At 42.7% G+C, this 19,843-nt stretch overlaps 1 protein-coding gene and 1 pseudogene across 7 annotated transcripts in view; both read left to right on the forward strand.

Annotated features, from left to right (window-relative positions):
• The first annotated feature begins 3,376 nt into the window (after window positions 1-3,376).
• On the forward strand, window positions 3,377-4,281 carry LOC111555547 (annotated as a pseudogene). Its single transcript, XR_003309575.1, has one exon. The product of XR_003309575.1 is annotated as a glutamate receptor ionotropic, kainate 2 pseudogene (transcript).
• A 2,636-nt stretch (window positions 4,282-6,917) lies between these two features.
• The window catches only part of LRRC2 (leucine rich repeat containing 2), a 53,583-nt gene continuing 40,657 nt past the window's right edge, over window positions 6,918-19,843 (forward strand). Inside the window, exons 1-2 of one of the 6 annotated variants that reach the window (XM_023231780.1) lie at window positions 7,044-7,114; window positions 8,438-8,665. The gene's annotated coding sequence lies outside the window, so the exon portion shown is untranslated. Of the gene's footprint in view, window positions 7,115-7,141; window positions 7,269-7,419; window positions 7,513-8,400; window positions 8,666-13,435; window positions 13,452-19,843 lie in introns of those variants that run through there. The other 5 variants (XM_023231778.1, XM_023231779.1, XM_023231777.1 and 2 more) reach the window with 5 other exon arrangements.

The raw sequence follows: 19,843 nt of genomic DNA on the forward strand, positions 1-19,843 counted from the left end.
TTCTTTCTTTCTTTCTTTCTTTTTTTTTTTTTTGAGTCTCGCTCTTGTCTCCCAGGCTGGAGTGCTATGACATAATCTCAGCTCACTGCAACCTTCACCTCCCGGGTTCAGATGATTCTCCTCCCTCAGCCTCCTGAGTAGCTGGGGTTACAGGTGCCTGCCACCATGCCCAGCTAATTTTTTGTATTTTTAGTGGAGACAGGGTTTCACTACGTTGGCCAGGCTGTTCTCGAACTCCTGACCTCAGGTGATCCACCTGACTCGGCCTCCCAAAGTGCTGAGATTATAGGCATGAGCCACCATGTGCAGTCCTACTTTGATTTTTAGATCCCACAAATAAGTGAGAACATGGGATGTTTGTCTTTCAGTGCCTGGCTTATTTCACTTAACAAAATCATCTCCAGTTTCATCCATATCGTTGCAAATGACTGGATCTCATTCTTTTTTATGGCTGAATAGTACTCTATTGTGTATATGTACCACATTTTCTTTATCCATTCATCTGCTGATGGACACTTAAGTTGCCTTCAAATCTTAGTTATTGTAAACAGCGCTGCAACAAACAGGAATGCAGATCTCTCTGATATACTGATTTCCTTTCTTTTGCATATATATCCAGCAGTGGAATTGCTGGTTCATATGGTAGCTCAATTTTTAGTTTTTTGAGGAGTTTCTAAACTGTTCTCCATATTGCTTGTACTAATTTGCATTCTCACTAACAGTGTGCAAGGGTTCCCCTTCTCCACATCCTTGCCAGCATTGTTATGGCCCTGTCTTTTAGATATAAGCCATTTTAACTGAGTTGAGATAATATCTTATTGTAGTTTTGATTTGCATTTCTCTGATGATCAGTGATGTTTAGCATCCTTTCATATGCCTGTGTGCCATTTGTATGTCTTGTTTTGAGAAATGTCTATTTAAATCTTTTGCCTAGCTTTTTTGATCAGATTGTTAGATTTTTTTTTCCTATAGAGTTGTTTGAGCTCCTTATATATTCTTATTATTAATCTCTTGTCAGATGGGTAGTTTGCAAATATTTTCTCCCATTCTGTGGGTTTTCTCTTCACTTTGTTGATTTTATCCTTTGCTGTGCAGAAGCTTTTTAACTTGATGTAATCCCATTTGTTCATTTTTGCTTTGGTTGCCTGTGTTTGTGGGGTATTTGTGTAGTTGTGGCCTGTGGTTGTGGTGTTGTCCAGACCAAGGTCTTGGGGATTTTGCCCAATGTTTTCTTGTAGTAGTTTCATAGTTTGAAGTCTTAGATTTAAGTCTTTAATCCATTTTGATTTGATTTTTGAATGTGGTGAGAGATAGGGGTCTAGTTTCATTCTTTTGCATATGGATATTCTGTTTTCCCAGCAGCTTTTATTGAAGAGACTGTTCTTTTCCCTAATGTATGTTCTTGGTATTTTTGTCAAAAAAGAGTTCTTTGTAGGTGTGTGGATTTGTTTCTGGGTTCTCTATTCTGTTCCATTGGTCTATGTGTCTCTTTTTATGCCAGTACCGTGCTGTTTTGGTTACTATAGCTCTGTGGTATAATTTGAAGTCAGATGATGTGATTCCTCCAGTTTTGTTCTTTTTGCTTAGGGTAGCTTTGGCTATTCTGGGTCTTTTGTGGTTTCATATACAGTTTAGAATTTCTTTTTTCTATTTCTGTGAAAAATGTCCAGTATTTTGATAGGGATTGCATTGAATCTGTAGATGGCTTAGGGTAGTGTGGACATTTTAGCAATATTGATTCTTCCAACACATGAACATGGAATGTTTTTCCATTTTTTGGTATTTTCTTCAATTTCCTTCATCAGTGTCTTACAGTTTTCAGTATAGAGATATTTCACTTCTTTGGTTAAGTTAATTCCTAGATATTTAATTTAAGTGTGGTTATTGTACATGGAATTACTTTTTAAATTTCGTTTTCATATTGTTCACTGTTGGCATATAGAAATGCTACTGACTCTTTTTTTGTTTGAGACAGGGTTTCTGTTTCCCAGGCTGGAGTGCAATGGCACAATCTCGGTTCACTGCAACGTCTGACTCTTGGGCTCATATTATCCTCCTACCTCAGCTTCCCAAGCAGCTGGGACTACAGGTGTACACTACCATGCCTGGCTAATTTTTATATTTTTTTGTAGAGATGGAGTTTTGCCATGTTGCCCAGGCTGGTCTCAAATTCCTAAGCTCAAGCAATCTATTTGCCCTGGCCTCCCAAAGTGCTGGGATTATAGGTGTGAGCCACTGTGTCCAGCCTGCTGCTGGTTTTTGTATGTTGATTTTGTCTCTTGCAACTTTACTAAATTTGTTTATCAGTTCTAATAGTTTTCTTGTGGAGTCTTTTGGTTTTTCCAAATATAAGACCATATTGTTAGCAAACAGATAATTTAACTTCTTCCTTTCCAATTTGGATGCCCTTTATATCTTTCTCTTGTCTGATTGCTCTAGCTAGGACTTCCAATTCTATATTGAATAACAGTGGTGACAGTGGGCATCCTTGCTGTGTTCCACATGTTAGAAAAAAGACTTTCAGTTTTCCACATTCAGTAAGATACCAGCTGTGGATCTGTCATATATGGCTTTTATTATTTTGAGGTATGTTCCTTCAATACCCAGTTTTTTTGAGGGTTTTTATCATAAAGGAATGTTAAATTTTATCCAATGCTTTTTCAGCATCAATTAAAATGATCATATGATTTTTATCCTTCATTCTGTTGATCTGATGTATTGTGTCAATTGATTTGTGTATGTTGGAACTATCCTTGTATCCCAGGGATAAATTCCACTTGATCATGATGAATGATCTTTCTAATGTATTGCTGAATTCGGCTTGCTATTATTTTTGTTGAAGATTTTTGCATTAATATTCATCAGAGATGAATTTTGACCTGTAGTTTTCTTTTTTTTTTTTTAATGTGTCTTTCTCTGGTTTTGGTATCAGGGTAATACTGGCCTATAGAATGAGTTTGCAAATATTCCTTCCTCCTCTATTTTCTGGAATAGTTTGGGTAGGATTGGTATTAGTTCTTCTTTAAATGTTTGGTAGAATTCAGCAGTGAAGCCATCAGGTTCTGGGCATTTCTTTACTGGGAGACTTTTTATTACAACCTTGATCTTGTTACTTGTTATTGGTCTGTTCAGGTTTTGAATTTCTTCCTAATTCATCTTTGTAGGTTGTATGTACCTAGAAGTTTGTTCATTTCTTCTAGACTTTCCAATTTATTGGCATACAGTTGCTCAATGAGTGGATTTTTAAAAGTAAAAGAAGGAGATAGAGAAGGATTGATATAAAGTTATTTGTATTTTCGCGCCCGCAGGGAGAGTTGGTGGTGAAGAAGAACCCGGAAGTGCACCATCTTGCCTCCGTTCATCCAAACAGACTGATGCTGCTCTAATGTATGATGCTGTGCATGTGGTGTCTGTGGCCGTCCAACAGTTTCCCCAGATGACAGTCAGTTCCTTGCAGTGTAATCGACATAAACCCTGGCGCTTCGGGACCCGCTTTATGAGTCTAATTAAAGAGGCACATTGGGAAGGCCTCACAGGCAGAATAACTTTCAACAAAACCAATGGCTTACGAACAGATTTTGATTTGGATGTGATCAGTCTCAAGGAAGAAGGTCTAGAAAAGATTGGAACGTGGGATCCAGCCAGTGGCCTGAATATGACAGAAAGTCAAAAGGGAAAGCCAGCAAACATCACAGATTCCTTATCCAATCGTTCTTTGATTGTTACCACCATTTTGGAAGAACCCTATGTCCTTTTTAAGAAGTCTGACAAACCTCTCTATGGCAATGATCGATTTGAAGGCTATTGCATTGATCTCCTCAGAGAGTTATCTACAATCCTTGGCTTTACATATGAAATTAGACTTGTGGAAGATGGGAAATATGGAGCCCAGGATGATGCCAATGGACAATGGAATGGAATGGTTCGTGAACTAATTGATCATAAAGCTGACCTTGCAGTTGCTCCACTGGCTATTACCTATGTTCGAGAGAAGGTCATCGACTTTTCCAAGCCCTTTATGACACTTGGAATAAGTATTTTGTACCGCAAGCCCAATGGTACAAACCCAGGCGTCTTCTCCTTCCTGAATCCTCTCTCCCCTGATATCTGGATGTATATTCTGCTGGCTTACTTGGGTGTCAGTTGTGTGCTCTTTGTCATAGCCAGGTAACATGCTCACTTTTGTGATTTTTTTGGCAATTGTTACCTCCTTTATCTAACTAATAATTGTCAAAAGTCACAATCAATTTTACTTTTTCTGTTCTTTATTTTCCACGGGGTGCTGAGAAATAATGAAGTTCTAAGAATCACATTCATTTATCAAAATGTACTGTCCTGTCTTTGTGGGCAGAGAGCATGCTGGTTGTGTCAGTAAGCTATAAGTGTTTTAGGGATTACTGTTTTCTTAACCAGAATATAAAAGCTTTTTAAATCTATATGATAAATGAATCATTGCCTCACTTCAAAGATTTCTGATGCACCAAAACCAAAATAATGTGTTTTACTAACTTGAGTTAATAATTCAGTTACAAGAAAAACCAAAGTACTAAAATTTAAAAGGAGGCCTTTTTTAAGGAACCAAGAAATTTATAATAAACATTCTAACTATAAAAGGACTACCCTAGTATTCTATATAATATATGTGTTTTTTTCTTGTTTTTTTTTTTTTCCCACAGAATAAGTGTCACTACAAAAAGTACCTTATTGTCATTGACATGTAGAGTATGTTTCAAGTCATAGGATCAGAAGATAAAATGCCAGGCCAGGCATGGTGGCTCATGCCTATAATCCAAATACTTTGGGAGGCCAAGATAGGAAGCTTTCCTTGAGGTCAGAGGTTTGAGAACAGCCTGGTCAACATAGGGAGACCCTATCTCTATGAAAAATAAAAATTAAGAAAAAAAGAAAAATGCCTAAATGAAAAATATATAAATTTTATTTTTTAATAATGGCCTTTAAAATCTGTGATACAGATCAATCTATGTTGATGGTGTTACTTTATTTTACTCTCAGAGGTGGAAATTCATAATCATGTTTATTTACGCCTCCCTCACTATCAGACTTTCCACTGATTATTTCAATATGATTTAATTTACTTTTGCTTCAATTAAAAAGATTAGTATTGTGCCTCAGGATTCATGACTCTATTAACATGGAGTTAAGCCGCATATTCATTATATTCTTTAAATTTTTATACTTTTTAATTATCAAAAAGATAACTCTGAATTAAAAATCAATTAGAATTCTACATATAATTTTTCATGGTGATAAAAATACCTAAAAAATATAAATATATATGTTTTGTGCTGTATAATCAAAATTAAATATGCAGTGTCTTTTCAATTACGTTACATAGATTCTTTTGATAAATTTATCAGTAAGGGTATTTGTAAAGAATTGAACTTATTTTTCAAGAAGGAATTAAACATTTTTTTTTCCAATGAAAAAAAAAAAAAAATAAAGTTATTTGTTAGGAATTTTCATTGGTTTACAGAAATAACGTTGATTAGTGATTGGCTATACATCCTTTAGCTATAGGGTGTGGGTTATAGTGTCTGGTGTGTTGCTCTCATTTGAATTTACAGCTACTTGTGACAATAGCAAGCAATTTCAAGAGATGAAGACAGCTCAAAGAGGGGAGTAGGGCATGAGTGCAGTTTCATTTTAATGTCTCCTTGGGCCTGATAATGAAAAAAAACTTGCATTTCTCAGATAAAAGTCCTTTCTTTTTTTTTTTGAGACAGAATTTCGCTCTTGTTGCTCAGGCTGGAGTGCAATTGTGTGATCTCGGCTCACTGCAACCTCCGCCTCCTGGGTTCAAGTGATTCTCCTGCCTCAGCCTCCCCAGTAGCTGGGATTACAGGCGCCTGCCACTACCCCAGCTAATTTTTCATTTTTAGTAGAGACGGGGTTTCTCCATGTTGGCCAGGCTGGTCTCAAACTCCCAACCTCAGGTGATCCACCTGTGTCAGCCTCCCAAAGTGTTGGGATTACAGGCATGAGCCACCGTGCCTGGCCAAAAATCATTATTTTCAAAAGGCTGGGCAAGGTGGCTCACGCCTATAATCCCAGCACTTCGGGAGACCCGCGGGCGGGATCACCTGAGATCAGGAATTCTAGACCAGCCTGGCCAACATGGTGAAACCCCTTCTCTACAAAAATTAGCTGGGCGTGGTGTCAGGTGCCTGTAATCCCAGCTACTGGGGAGGCTGAGGCAGGAGAACCGCTTGAATCCGGGAGGCAGAGGTTGCAGTGAGCTGAGATCGCACCACTGCACTCCAACCTGGGCGACAGAGGGAGACTCCTCTCAAAAAAAAAAAAAAAAAAAAAAAAAAAAAAAAAAAAGAAAGAAAGAAAAAGAAAATTAAGTATGATATATGTATCACACAAAAGGTATTTTTCAGTTTTAGGCTAAGGGATATGAGGAGCCATTGCCATTAAGGGTCAGGAAGGGGTCACATGGACTCCTGGGAGCAGCAAGGGACTTGATTACTGATTATTAACTTGTCATATTTTCACGATGTCGGCTATCAGCAAAACATATTTGCCCAATTAGTAAACTATCTAAAGAGAATCTAAGCTCATATACATTTTAGGAAATTAAAAATATAAAATATAACGGTGAAATTGAGACCTTGGATGTCTGCTGCTTCCAACATGGAAAACACTTTTACATTCCCTTGGTCATATGGCTTTCAAAGCCTGCGTCTGGCTTGGTTCCCAGTTTAGTGTGCTGAGCTCTCGGAACCCGCTCCCTTCCATTCCACACCCTCCGGGATCTCCAATGTGAAAAGGTCTGGCCCCGGGTGGGAGGCTGCAGATAGTCCCCGGGCCGGGGCTCGCGCTGGCTGGCTGCAGCGCGCAGGGTGCCAAGCCCTCCCCTACGAAGTCTGTTTTGTCTCAGGCTGGGCTGAGTCACATAGAATAGATAGATAGTTGATTAGCACATGTCCTCCAGATCATATTATCCGCCTACAAATATAGCCTGTTAGCGCACAGGCACGGGAGGCTTCTTCCGGCTCGGCCGTGCTGCTCAGCGGCTGTAAACAGCCTCTGTGGTGTAAACAGCCGCGGCGGGCAGGCCGCGACTGTCAGTGCCCGCCCCTCGGGGCAGGTAAGCGCTGGGCGTCGAGGTGGCCGGCGGGGCGGGAGCAGGGGGCTTGCGCTCCCCGTGGGAGGACGCGGGCGGGCGGCTGGTGCCCTGGGCGCTCAGTTGTTTACACCTTCATCCGTGCCTTGGTGACCTGCAGTCGGCGGGAGCAACAGGGGTAAACGTCTCTAACCAGACAGCGGCTGGGGCTTAGGCATCGACCGGTGTCTGAGGTCCAGGACTATGGTGGGATGGCGAGAAAGGAGAGATCGTGGAGAGGCGGGTGTCCCCGCGAGTGAATCTTGCTCCGGGTTAGCAGTTCCCCTGCGGGTACTGCCCCGGCGCCCAAGGCTGAGCCCAAAGCTTTCTGGTCCAAAGAGCTGTCCAGGGGAGATAAATCAACTTTGTTTGTGCCCTGAATGGTATGATTGACACATGGCCCTGGCGGGGAAGTCTTTTCTCCTAGCGTCTCACGCCCCCTGGTTTGGGGTTGGGACAGGCGTGAGGCAAGGGCGGAAAGTGACTGGAGACCCAAAGGAGGAGAAATTGTCTGGCTTGTTAGCGGCTCTGCCCTGTTGCTAGCTCTTCTGCTGGACCAAACCCTCTCCCAGAACTCAGGGACTGGGGAGTTCACCCATTATTCACCCAAAGAACCTCTGCTAATCATGCCAGGTGGAGAAAAATCCTCAGATGCTCACATACCTCTTGTTTTTGTCTTACGTTTAATTGGTGACAGTGATTCTTAGTTTCCTTTCTTTTTACTTTAAGTGATTGAGCCTTTTTGTGACCTTACTAGGTGCCAGGTACTGTCTTAAGCCCTTGACACAATGATCCTACACGATGTTCTCGCCAACTTGTGAGCTCAGTGCTGTTTGCTCCATCACGTCTACAGAACATCAGGCTCAGAGAGGTTAGGCCGTGTTCTCAGGGACGTGTGGCCAGAGAGTAGTTAGGCAGGGCTCCAGCCCAGGCAACTTGGCCCTGGAACTGCCCTCTTAATCCCGTTTGGACCCTCTGTCTCCCCTGGCTGAATTTTCTAGCTTAACAAATTACAATAAAATTAGTCAGATGTCCCCTGTGAAACTGTGATCATGTGGCATAAATGTCATTTAATTCAGGATTTGGCTGACTATACTGACCTTACTTGACTATTTAGCTCCTATTTACCTCCATTTCTACCAGAAAACTCATTTGTTCATTCCAACCCTGGTGTCCAGGCAGTGGCCTTATGTGAGGATAGAATGCAATTTGTGAGTCACCAAAGATCCTTGGTTGTCATATTATTGCCCATTGTATCTTGGTGTCCCCAGAAATTCCCATAGGTTACAGTTGTTCTCTTGGATGCAGCAAGGCTGATGATAGAGGTTTTCCTCACATTGATGACACACCTGGAAGGGTGCTGTGGAGGGGAGTTCTGAGAGGCAGGTGTGGAGAAGAGAGCCTCTCTCTGCATGGCTGGTTCAGGTGACCTCTGGCATTAGCTTTGTCCTCCTCTCCTGCTCCATCCCTTGCTCCTGTCCCCCTCCCAGCCTCACAGAGGGAGCACCAAGAATGGCTTGGCACCTGCATGATAAGGTGAGTCTCCTCCCAGACTTTGTTGAGTCTCCTCCCAGACTGCCCCAGATCCTTCTTAGGATGCTCTGAGGGGTTAACCCTGCACCCACTCTACACCTCCTATCCAGCAACCCAATGTCATTTGACAAGAAGGGAGAGGACTAGATGACTGGAAAGCCCCCCCTCCCCCTAGCATATGACTTCTGAGTGGAGACTACTGCCCTGGTGCCAGGGGACATGTTTTTCCAGTCATGCCCTCTGGCTCTGGAAAGTGGATAGCTCTGTAGAGTGGATGACTCTGTCAAGTGGATGGCTCCGTAAAGTGGATGGCTCTGTAAAATGGTTCTGATATAACTGGGTTGGGGAGTGGGGCATGGAAAGTTATTCAGTCAAACCTGCACTGTTAGCCCTTTCCCCTTCCTCAAGGTCCCGGCAGGACTCTCCCCACCCCTTCCCCTACCCTTTCTCTTTTGGCTCCTACAGGGGTTGGTTCAGCCTCTGTTGTCTAATGAACGTGATGTGCTGAAAGATACCCTTTGATGCTCTCCTCTCTAGATTGGGAACTTGGAGGCATGGACAAAGCTTCTGTCTGTCTGCATTTTATGAGCACCCATAAATGTCACTTAGGGTTCCTAGGCATTGAAAAACAGAAATACACACTAAGTACACTGGCTCAGTACACACAGTTTCTGTGTTGAGGTTCAGAAGCAGGAGACTGGCATCTGTAGCCCTTGGACTACTCAAAACCCCTCATTTGATGGCCATAGCACACCTGTCTCTGCAGGGGCTTGGACAAGATGTTGGAGAGGCCCCTCCAGTTCCCATGATATGCTACAATATGACCTGCTTAGCTGAACTCATGGGACCAGGCTGTGAACCCAAGTCTGGGGACTCCCAGGTGGCTGCTATTGTCAGTAAACTGTGGCTCGTTTATGGCTTGGTCCATGGACAGATAAAATATAATGAATCAAATACTTTAACTTGCATTAAGTGTTGTGATGTAAATAAACAGTAGACTGAGAAATAAAATAACAGGCGGGTTTACTTTAGATGAGGAGGCCAGGAAGGCCAGACAGGAGAAACATTTAAGGTAGGTTCCAGGGGTGTGGGGAGGAAGCCACGTGACTGGGGGAAGAATGTTCTAGGCTGAGGGAGCAGTGTGTGCTGAGCTCTGTGGGGGGAAGAGGCAAGGGGTGGACAAGCACTGAGGAGGGGAGGAGAAGTGTGAGGCGGGATGGGCTGGCCGAGGGCAGACCATGCCAGGGGCTCACTGCCTCTGTGGAAAGCTGGGATCTCATTGTCATTTCAAAGGCAGGCCTCGGGGAGATTTGTGCCAGGTGGTGGCATGATGTAGTTCTCATTGGAAAGTGATTCTCACTATTGAGTAGAAGATGGTTTGGATGGAGTTGATTGGGAACCAGGAGACCAGTTAGGAGGCCTTACCCCAACTGAGGCAAGGCGTGACGCTAGTTGGTGGTGAGAAATGCATGCCCTCTAAGACATAGGTGATAACAGGATGTGTGGATGAACGTGTGTGTGTGCACGTGTGCATGTGTGTGCATGCTGTCTGCATAGTGGGTGGGCAGAGTGAGGAAACGAAGCAAAAGAAGTGACTTCTGGCTGAGCGTGGTGGCTCATACCTGTAATCCCAGCACTTTCGGATGCCAAAGCAGGCGGGTCACCTGAGGTCAGGAGTTCAATACCAGCCTGGTCAACATGGTGAAACCCCATCTCTACTAAAAATACAAAAAGTAGCCAGATATGGTGGCTTGTGCCTATAATCCCAGCTACTCAGGAGGCTGAGGAAGGAGAATTGCTTGAACCCAGGAAGTGAAGTTTGCAGTGAGCTGAGATTGTGCCACTAAACTCCAGCCTGGGTGACAGAGTGAGACTTCATCTCAAAAAAAAAAAAAAAAAAAAAAGAATTAACTTCTAGATCTTCTAGATTATGATGGAGTCATTCCTGAGGTGTTGAATTAAAGGAGGCCCAAGATGGACAGACTCTAAAGGAGCAAGTTTGGAGAACATCATGTTTCTTTCAGATATGTGTGAGATATCCAAGGGCATATTCAAGGAGGCAGCTGAACATGGACACCAGATGTCACCAGAAGTTAAGACTGATTTTTATAAGTCTTATAAAAATCCACTGTCTTGGTTATTTATTGCTGCATAACAAGTTACCCCCAGGCATAACAGTTTAGAATAACAAACATTTATTATCCCACAGTTTCTGAGAGTCAGAAATCTGGGGCATTTTAGCTGAGTGTTTCTGGCTTAGGGTCTCATGAAGTTGTGGTCAAGATGTCCACAGGGGCTGCCGTCATCTGAAGGATTGACCGGGGCTGGAAGATCTGCTTTAAAGACAGCCCCCTCTCATGGCTGTTGACAGGAGGCCTCAATTCCTCTCCTCGTGAAGCTTTTCCACAAGGTTGCTTGAGCATCATCATGACATGGCAGCTGACTTCCTAGAGTAAGTGATCTGAAAGAGAGTGAAGACCTAGACTCAGAAGCCACACACCATTACTTTTACCACATTCTAGTCATTAGAAGTGAGTCACTAAGTCTAGCCTATGCTCAAGAGGGGAGGAATTGAGTTCTACCTTTTTTTTTTTTTGAGACGGAGTCTCGCTCTGTCGCCCAGGCTGGAGTGCAGTGGCCAGATCTCAGCTCACTGCAAGTTCCGCCTCCCGGGTTTACGCCATTCTCCTGCCTCAGCCTCCTGAGTAGCGGGACTACAGGCGCCCGCCACTTCGCCTGGCTAGTTTTCTGTATTTTTTTAGTAGAGACGGGGTTTCACCGTGTTAGCCAGGATGGTTTCGATCCTCTGACCTCGTGATCCGCCCGTCTCGGCCTCCCAAAGTGCTGGGATTACAGGCTTGAGCCACCGCGCCCGGCCAGTTCTACCTTTTTAAAGGGAAGAATGTAAAAGACTTTGTGGGTATAGTTAAAACCATCACATCCACCAAAACAAAATATTTTACATTTTATTGTCCACTAAAGCTAGGATCAGTAAACTATAACCTGCAGGCCTGGCACCTGTTTGTATATGGAATGTGGGCACTGCTAGAGCATCTGGGGACCAAGCTGGAGTATTTTCTTCTGTCTCTCTTCCCCTGCTGCTCTCAGCATCTGTCCACCTGGCCAGCTGTACCTTGCTGCAGGCCAGAGCCAACCCTGGTTGCCTTCTACACATTGGAGACTCTATTGTTAGCAACTGCCAGGCTCCAAGCAATGGAATCTCAGTTCAGGAGCTGGTGACTTAGTAGGTCACCTTGCCTCCAGCCAGCTGTCCAACTTGTGATGACTGGAGGAGAGAAGGACACACAGGCACCTGTCTGGGTGATACTGGGGCAGAGAGAGCAATGGATTGTAGCAGGCTCACCCTCTGGCCCCTTCCCCTGCCAACCTCTCTCTCTTTTTGTTTTTTTGAGACCCAGGCTGGAGTGCACTGGTGCAATCTCAGCTCACTGCAACCTCCGCCTCACAGGCTCAAGTGATCCTCTCATGTCAGCCTCCTTAGTAGCTGGGACCACAGATGCATGCCACCGCCCAGCTATTTTATTTATTTATTTTATTTTTTATTTTTGGTAGAGACAGGGTTTTGCCCTGTTGCCCAGGCTGCTCTCAAACTCCTGAGCTTAAGCAATCCACCTGCCTCAGCCTCCCAAAGTGCTGTGATTACAGGTGTGAGCCGCCACGCCCAGCCCCCCTGCCCCTCTTTCACCATACCTGCTAGGCCTTTCCCTCTTGGGCTAGTCCCTCTTGTTCTGAGGATGTTTTTGGCAAGCAGCAGCTGGACACGATACATGCTCACAACTCTGGATGGTTCTCTGGAGGCAAGCAGGGAGAGGCTCGCCAGAGGGTTCTCTTTTGTTATGTAAACACCTACATATATCTTCAATTTTGCTTGTTGGCCTGCAAACCCTCAATTATTTACCATCAAGTTTTCTGAGCCCCGCACTAAAGCAAAAGATTTTCCAGGCATTATTTTCCTTTATCCAACCTTTGCGAGTGTGCTGATGGTTAGCATTTTCACTCAGGAGCTAGAACACTAAGTATCTGGGAGTCCTTGGACTGAAGAGGAACGTGGCTGATGACACTCTGTGGCCCCAATGTTCTTTCCTTTGGGTGAGAGATGCCACTGCTCTCCTTCTGTCTCATCATTGCAGGCGTTTTCTTCTTTGGAAGACGCTCCGTGACTGTGGACAGTGTAGCCCAAATGGAGGGAGGCTTGTTTTCATAATTCTGCTGTAACCACACAAAACCAGACCCATAGCAGGGAACCGGAATCAGATGCTGTCTTGGAACCATGACACTTTGTTGCCAAATTCAATGAGGGTCCAGGCTGAAGCTTGGCACTTAGGCTGCTTTGTAGAATCCACTTGGTTGTAAAGTTTCCTATTTGCTTTGTTTGTATTGAGAGTCTGCTGACTGGATCTCATAGAGGTTAATTTTTCCCTTTTCTGTGTTGGTGTAGTATATGATGATGACATTTCTATGGTCCTAGAGAAAGTTAATGCTTAGGACATTATATTCTATGTCTCTGCCTGAAAGACTGTGTTGACTAGGGTTTATTCTACAAAGAAGACATTAACTTTGTAAATTTGCTAGGAGATCTCGCCCCTGAGCTGCTGAGGGACTGGCACCTATGTCTGTCCCTGACCACTGCATCCTGTGGGCTCCCCAGTGTGGCTTCTCCCCTGGATGGAGCATCTCCTACTTACCCTGGACTGACACACAGACTCTCACTTGAAACTACTTTCCCAGTCTCAGCACCCACCCTTGAGCTACTACCTTCTAGTTTAAGGTAAAATTTGTCTAGTTGTCTAGAGAGGTCTGGACTCAGCCCTGTCCTACATGGGATGCCAGGGGCTGGGCTGGACCTGGCACTTAGAACCTTGTATTTCATAACTTCCCAGCACCTCTGGACATCACATGTAAATCTCTAGCAAATGTGGTCATCACCTGCTGTTCTTAGAGTCTCCAGTTTTCATTATACATGTTTGCAAACAAAACTTCATCTTATAGGTAAGATGCAGATTTAAATCCTGGCACATTAAAAGCCCCCTTAATTGTATAAGAGAACCTCTTTTCCTGCTTTTTAAAACACAGGGAAAATGGTGAACATGGTTAGATGATAGACAGGATATACTCTTTCCCACCAAAATACTGAGAGTAGTAATGACTTATAACTACTTAAAAATATGTCAGGGTCTTTGGTAATTAAATTTCAGAATTCCAGGAATTTATCAAAGATGATTAAGCCATTTTTTGTTGACATGATAAAATATTTAGAACACAAAGGCATCAAGAAGAGACCATTCCTCTAAGATGGGAACTAGAATTACATTTATCTAAGTTAATGCATAGAAATTAATAAGCAATGATTTTTAAGATGTAGGAGCAGTTAATGTACAGCTCTGGCTACTTGCCAAGAGTTAACTGGCCTAAGAAAATGAAAGAACCTCAACAACAGAGTCTGTGATGTGTCTGGTTGATCTAGAGAACATGAGCCCTGTGTATAGGGAGTAATTCTTCTAGCTTCAGTTACTCTGGCTGGCAGGGCTGCCCACACTGCTCAAATGCAGTTAACTTTACTTTGGCTTTTTTGGTTTATGTGTAGACTTGGGTTCTGTACAGATATTTCCTCCAAAAAGCTAGGCTGATCGATTCTCTTTTTAGTGTTTCTTCACTACTGGCTGTGGACTTTGATCTTTTTATTTTCAGGCTGATGCGTAGTGTTCCTTTATGGAGACTTTAAAGTCGAAAGTTGAAGCCTTAATTAAGTAAGATCTTTGCAGGTTAGATACTCCTGAGCTGAAGATAACAGAGTAAGAAAAGTGGTAAAAGAAAAATTAAATGCACTTCTTTTACCTATCGTTTTTATGGTAGACATTTGAAATTTAGCATTTTAGTGATTTTTGAAATATGCAATACATTATTATTGACTATAGTCGCTCACCTATGCAATAGATTTCAAAACATTCCTCCTACCTATCTGAAACTGTACCTTTTGACTAGTAACTCTCCATTCCCTTCCTCCCCGGCCCCAACCTCTTTCTACACTCTACTTCTACGAGTTCAACTTTTTTAGGTTTCATATAAAGTGAGACATGCAGGGAACCTTCCTTTTCTGACTAGAGGAGCTGTAGCCCAAGAGAGTGGAACAAACCGTCACGCTTTCTTACTCTTAGATCTTCGCTGCTTGGCCGCGACTGTGGGTGCAGTTGTAGGAAGTGCACGGCAGAGCAGGGTAACTACAACACCAAGTTTTTGGCCAGAGGACCGAAAAAGGGAGCCCAGCGATCTGGAAAGGACTAGGGAGATCACAGACAGAGAGGAATTTGGAGAAAACAGCTCCGTAAGTTTGTTCCTGGGTGCCTCCCGAGTTGCGCATGCGTAGATCTGACCCCAAGCACGCCAAAGGTGTTAGACCTGTATAGACCTTCAGCCACGCCGAGACTGGCCACTGGGTGTCGCACACGGAACATAGCTGAATAGCACCACGAAGACTGAAAACGGACCTGACATGGGAATCACAACCCACAGAAGGCAGGTTGGAATTTGAGGTCTGAACTCAACCAAATTGGTTACCTACGGTGTCAGTTATCAACTTACTGCCTCTCAGCTTTGAATGCGCCACTCAATAAATATACCCTGTGTTTTACGATGGCATTCCTTTAAATATTGGTCCTTTAAAGTGAGCGCAGTGCTGTGCTTTCTCAGTAGAAGGCACTGGAGGGACAAGACTTCCTGCCTTTTTTTAGCGTGGGCTGGGGATCAGCAGTGTGCATGTGAGAATATCCATCGGAACCTGCCCCAAGCATGGGCTCAGAACAGTCCCTTTGCGACTTTGCATCTTTGGCCTTGCAGTCACCTTTCTACAGCTCTCTGGAGCCAGAAAACAGAGCCCTTGTGCAGCCCACCTGCTCTGAAGACCTCCTGCCTGCTCTTGTATTTCAACTTTCTTCGTAAGCCTCCATATTACCTGCACGCAGCTGCCTGTGGCCCTGAGGGTCACATGCCAACCTGCCACGCCTTCTGCAAGTGCCTGTGTGGTCCATACACTCTGAAGGCCATCTGTCCCTTCTAACACCTGGACTTCCATTGCATGCCCATGCCACCAGTTGCTGATTAGCTGTTTCTGCCTGCACTTGAGGGGGTCGTCTATTAGTTGCCCAGCAACTCCAGACTAGCCTGCCCAAATCGGAGAACTTACCTGCTATCTGATGGGCTGAACCCCTTCCAAGTTGGCCCTTCCTTGGATACACTCCCTCAGCCCTGGGGTATGAATGGAAAGACAGAAAAATATCAACACAGAAACAGAAGATATAAATAACTCATTGAAAATTTTAGAAATAAAATAGACAATAATTGAAATAAAATACTGGATAGGCTCACAAACATAATGGAGATGGCATAGGGAAGAGCCAGGAAACTTAAAGGTAGATTACTGAGTATTACCAATCTGAAAATAAAAGAGAAGAAAAGATTTATCTAAAATGAACAAGCCCTCAAGAATCTATGGAACAATACTGAAAAGTCTAATATTTGTGTTATCAGAATTCCAGAAGGAGAGGAGAAAGAGTGTAATGAAGAAAAAAAATTCCAAGAAATAATGGCTGAAAATCCCCAAATTTGGCAAAAGATATAAATCAAGTGATTAAAAGAGCTAAGCAAATCCAAATCAGGATAATCCCCCCCCCAAAATCCATGCCCAGATATAATAATTAACCTGAAGAAACTCAAAGACGGAAAAATTTCACCAGGCAAAATTTTTGCCTGACAGTGGCTCATGCCTGTCATCCCAGCATTTTGGGAGGTTGAGGTGGGAGAATGACTTGTGCCCAGGAGTTTGAGACCAGCCTGGGCAACATAGTGAGACCTCATTGCTGCAAAAATTTTTTTTTCTAAGTTAGCCACATGGTGGTGCATCCCTGTGTTTCCAGCTACCTGAGAGGCTGAGAAGGGAGGATTGTTTGAGCCTAGGAGGTTAAGGCTACAGTGAGTTGCGATGGCGTCACTGCACTCCAGCCTGGGTGACAGAGTGAGATCTTGTCTCTGGAGGGGGAAAGAGAGAGAGAAAAAAAGAAAGTAGCAAGAGAAAAATGATGCATCCCCTATAGGAAAGTGTGATTCAAATTATTTCAGATTTCTAATCAGAAACTATGGATGCCAGAAGAAAGTGGCACAACATTCTAAAGGTGCTGATTAATAGAAAAGATTGCTTTCAAATTCTATATCCAGCAAAAATAATATTTATGAATGGAGGTAAGAAAAAGACATCCTCAGTTGAAGGAAAACAAAATATGTCAGCATATTTTCTCTAAAATAATTGTTAAGGCAAGTTTTTAGATAGAAGGGAAATGATAACAGAGGTAAACTTGAACAGCAGGAAGGAAGGAACAGCAACATATAAATATCAAGATAAATATAATGGACTAGTTTTTTCCTCACGAGTTGTTTAAATTTGATGATTGGCAGACAAAAATATAACACTGATTGACATAATATGTAAGACAACTGCAACATAAAGGTGGGAATGTTGGAGGACCTATATGGTGGTAAGATTTTTACATCTCACTTGAAGTGGTAAAATACTGTTTCAAAGTGGACTATGAAAAAGTAAGTATGTATAATAATTCTTAGGGCAACCATAAAACAAGAGAAAAAACTACCCAAAGAGACATAGTAAAATATATAATAGAGAAAATAAAATGGAATACTAAAAAATGTTCGGAGAAAAGAAGGCAGGAAAGTGTAAAAGAGGAAAACAAAAGAGGGATCAAATAGAAAAAAAGTAATAAAATGACAGATTTAAATCCAGACATACAAGTAATTATATTAAATATAAATGGCATACATACATCAATTAAAAGACAGAGATAGTAAGAATTGGTTAAATAAATGATCCAGCAATAGTCTGTCTACAAAATCTCACATCAACTATAAGCATATAGTTAGGTTAATATAAAATAATGGAATTAAGAAAGTGAAAAGCAACTCACAAAATGGAAGAAATTTTTTGCAAATTATATACCTGGTAAGGGACCTGTATCTGGAATATATAAAGTACTACTACAACTTAACAATAAATAAAAAGACCAATTAACCCAATTAAAAAAGGGGAAAGGATCTGAATAGACGTTTCTCCAAAGAAGATATATAAATGCCTAATAAGCATATGAAAATATGCTCAACATCATTAGTCATCAGGAAAATGCAAATCAAAGCAACAAGATACCTCTTCATACCTACTAGGATGGCTATAATAAAAAAGACAGATAATAATATGTATTGGTGAGGATGTGGAGAGACAGGAATCTTCATACACTGCTGGTGGGAATGTAAAATGATGTAGCTGCTTTGGAAAACAGTCTGACAGTTCACAGAAAGGTTAACTATAGAGTTATCATATAACCTAACAATTCTCCTTTATATTTACCCAAGATAAGACAACAAATGTACACACAAAAACTTGTGCATCATTTTAACTTTTGTCAAAAATCTCCTTTAGGTAAAACAATTCTTTTTTTTTTTTTTTTTTTTTTTTAGATGGAGTCTCACTCTCTCTCCCAGGCTGGAGTGCACTGGCATGATGTCGGCTCACTGCAACCTCCGCCTCCCAGGTTCAAGCGATTCTTCTGCCTCAGCCTTCCGAGTAGCTGGGACTATAGGTGCGCACCACCACACCCGGCTAATTTTTGTAATTTTTAGTAGAGATGGGGTTTCACCATATTGGCCAGGGTGGTCTTGAACTCCTGACCTCATGATCCACCCACCTCTGCCTCCTAAAGTACTGGGATTACAGGTGTGAACCACTGTGCCTGACCTCCTTTAGGTAAAACAATTCTAAAGGAGACAAAGGCAGTCTCAGGCTGGGCAGAGTGTTTCATGCCTGTAATCCCAGCACTTTGGGAGGCCCGGGTGGGATTGCTTAAGCCCAGGAGTTTGAGACCAGTCTGGGCGACATAGTGGGACCACCATCTCTATAAAAATGCAAAAATTATCTGGGCATAGTGGCACATGTCTATAGTCCCAGCTACTTGGGGGGTGGAGGTAGGAGGAATGCTTGAGCCTGGGGGGTTGAGGCTGCAGTGAACCGTGATGGTGTCACTGCATTCTAGCCTGGGCAACAGAGTGCGACCCTGTCTCAGGAAAAACGAAACAAACAAACAAAAAACCAACCAAACAACAACAAACAAAGGCAGTCTCAGACATCAGAAATCAAAGGAAAGAAGGGAATGAATTAGGTCTGCATTGTCAGCTCTTTAGAGTAAAATTATACATGTTCATATGTTCAGCTGCACATATAAGCCAGTTCTCCCACTCCTATTGGCATAAGAATAAGCCATTTATAGAGAGCACACTTTTGAATCAGAAGATTAAATATTTTGGCCAGGCATGGTGGCTCGTGCCTGTGATCCCAACACTTTGGGAGGCTGAGGCAGGAGGATCACTTGAGCCCAGGAATTCAAGACCAGCCTGGGTAACGTAGTGAGGCCCCGCTTCTATAAAAAATTAAAAAATTAGCCAAGTGTGGTGACACACGACTGTGGTTCCAGCTACTTGGGAGGCTAAGATGGGAGGATCACCTGAGCCCACAAGGTTGAGGCTGCAATGAGCAGTGATTGCCCCTGGATCACTGCCCTCCAGCCTAGGGAACAGGTAATACCCTGTCCGAAAAAAAAAAAAGAAAAAGAAAAAGGAAAAGAAGATTAAATATTTGGCTTCATATCCGTGACTGCTATTTAGAAGTGTCTGAAATTAGAGGAGAATGTATTCACCAACCCTACTATTTAGCAACTGACAATCTGTGTTTGTGCAAATCAGGACATGGATTTAGCAAGATTTTGCTGCTGCAGTTAGGGAATTTCAAAACAATATCTAGAAAGTTACTTTACTTAGATAAGGGACATAAGTATAACTTAGTGGAATGGACACTGAAAGGTACTTTTCTGTGCTGATAATTTTTTTTGCAATGATCAAATTACTTAAAACAAAACGTAAATATAAAGTAGGAAAATAAAAAAAAAGAGAGCTCATTTAGTGTCCTGGGAGTGAAGCAATATCTTTTATTTACTCATTCATTCATTCACTCACTCATGCATTCCGCAATTATTTATGGAGGGCCTACCATGTGCAGGGCTCTATACTAGGTGCCAGGGATATAGACATAAAATTTTGCGGGGCCTTTCA

This window comes from Piliocolobus tephrosceles, chromosome 2 (assembly GCF_002776525.5).
Source record: "Piliocolobus tephrosceles isolate RC106 chromosome 2, ASM277652v3, whole genome shotgun sequence".
NCBI classification, from domain to species: Eukaryota; Metazoa; Chordata; class Mammalia; order Primates; family Cercopithecidae; genus Piliocolobus; species Piliocolobus tephrosceles.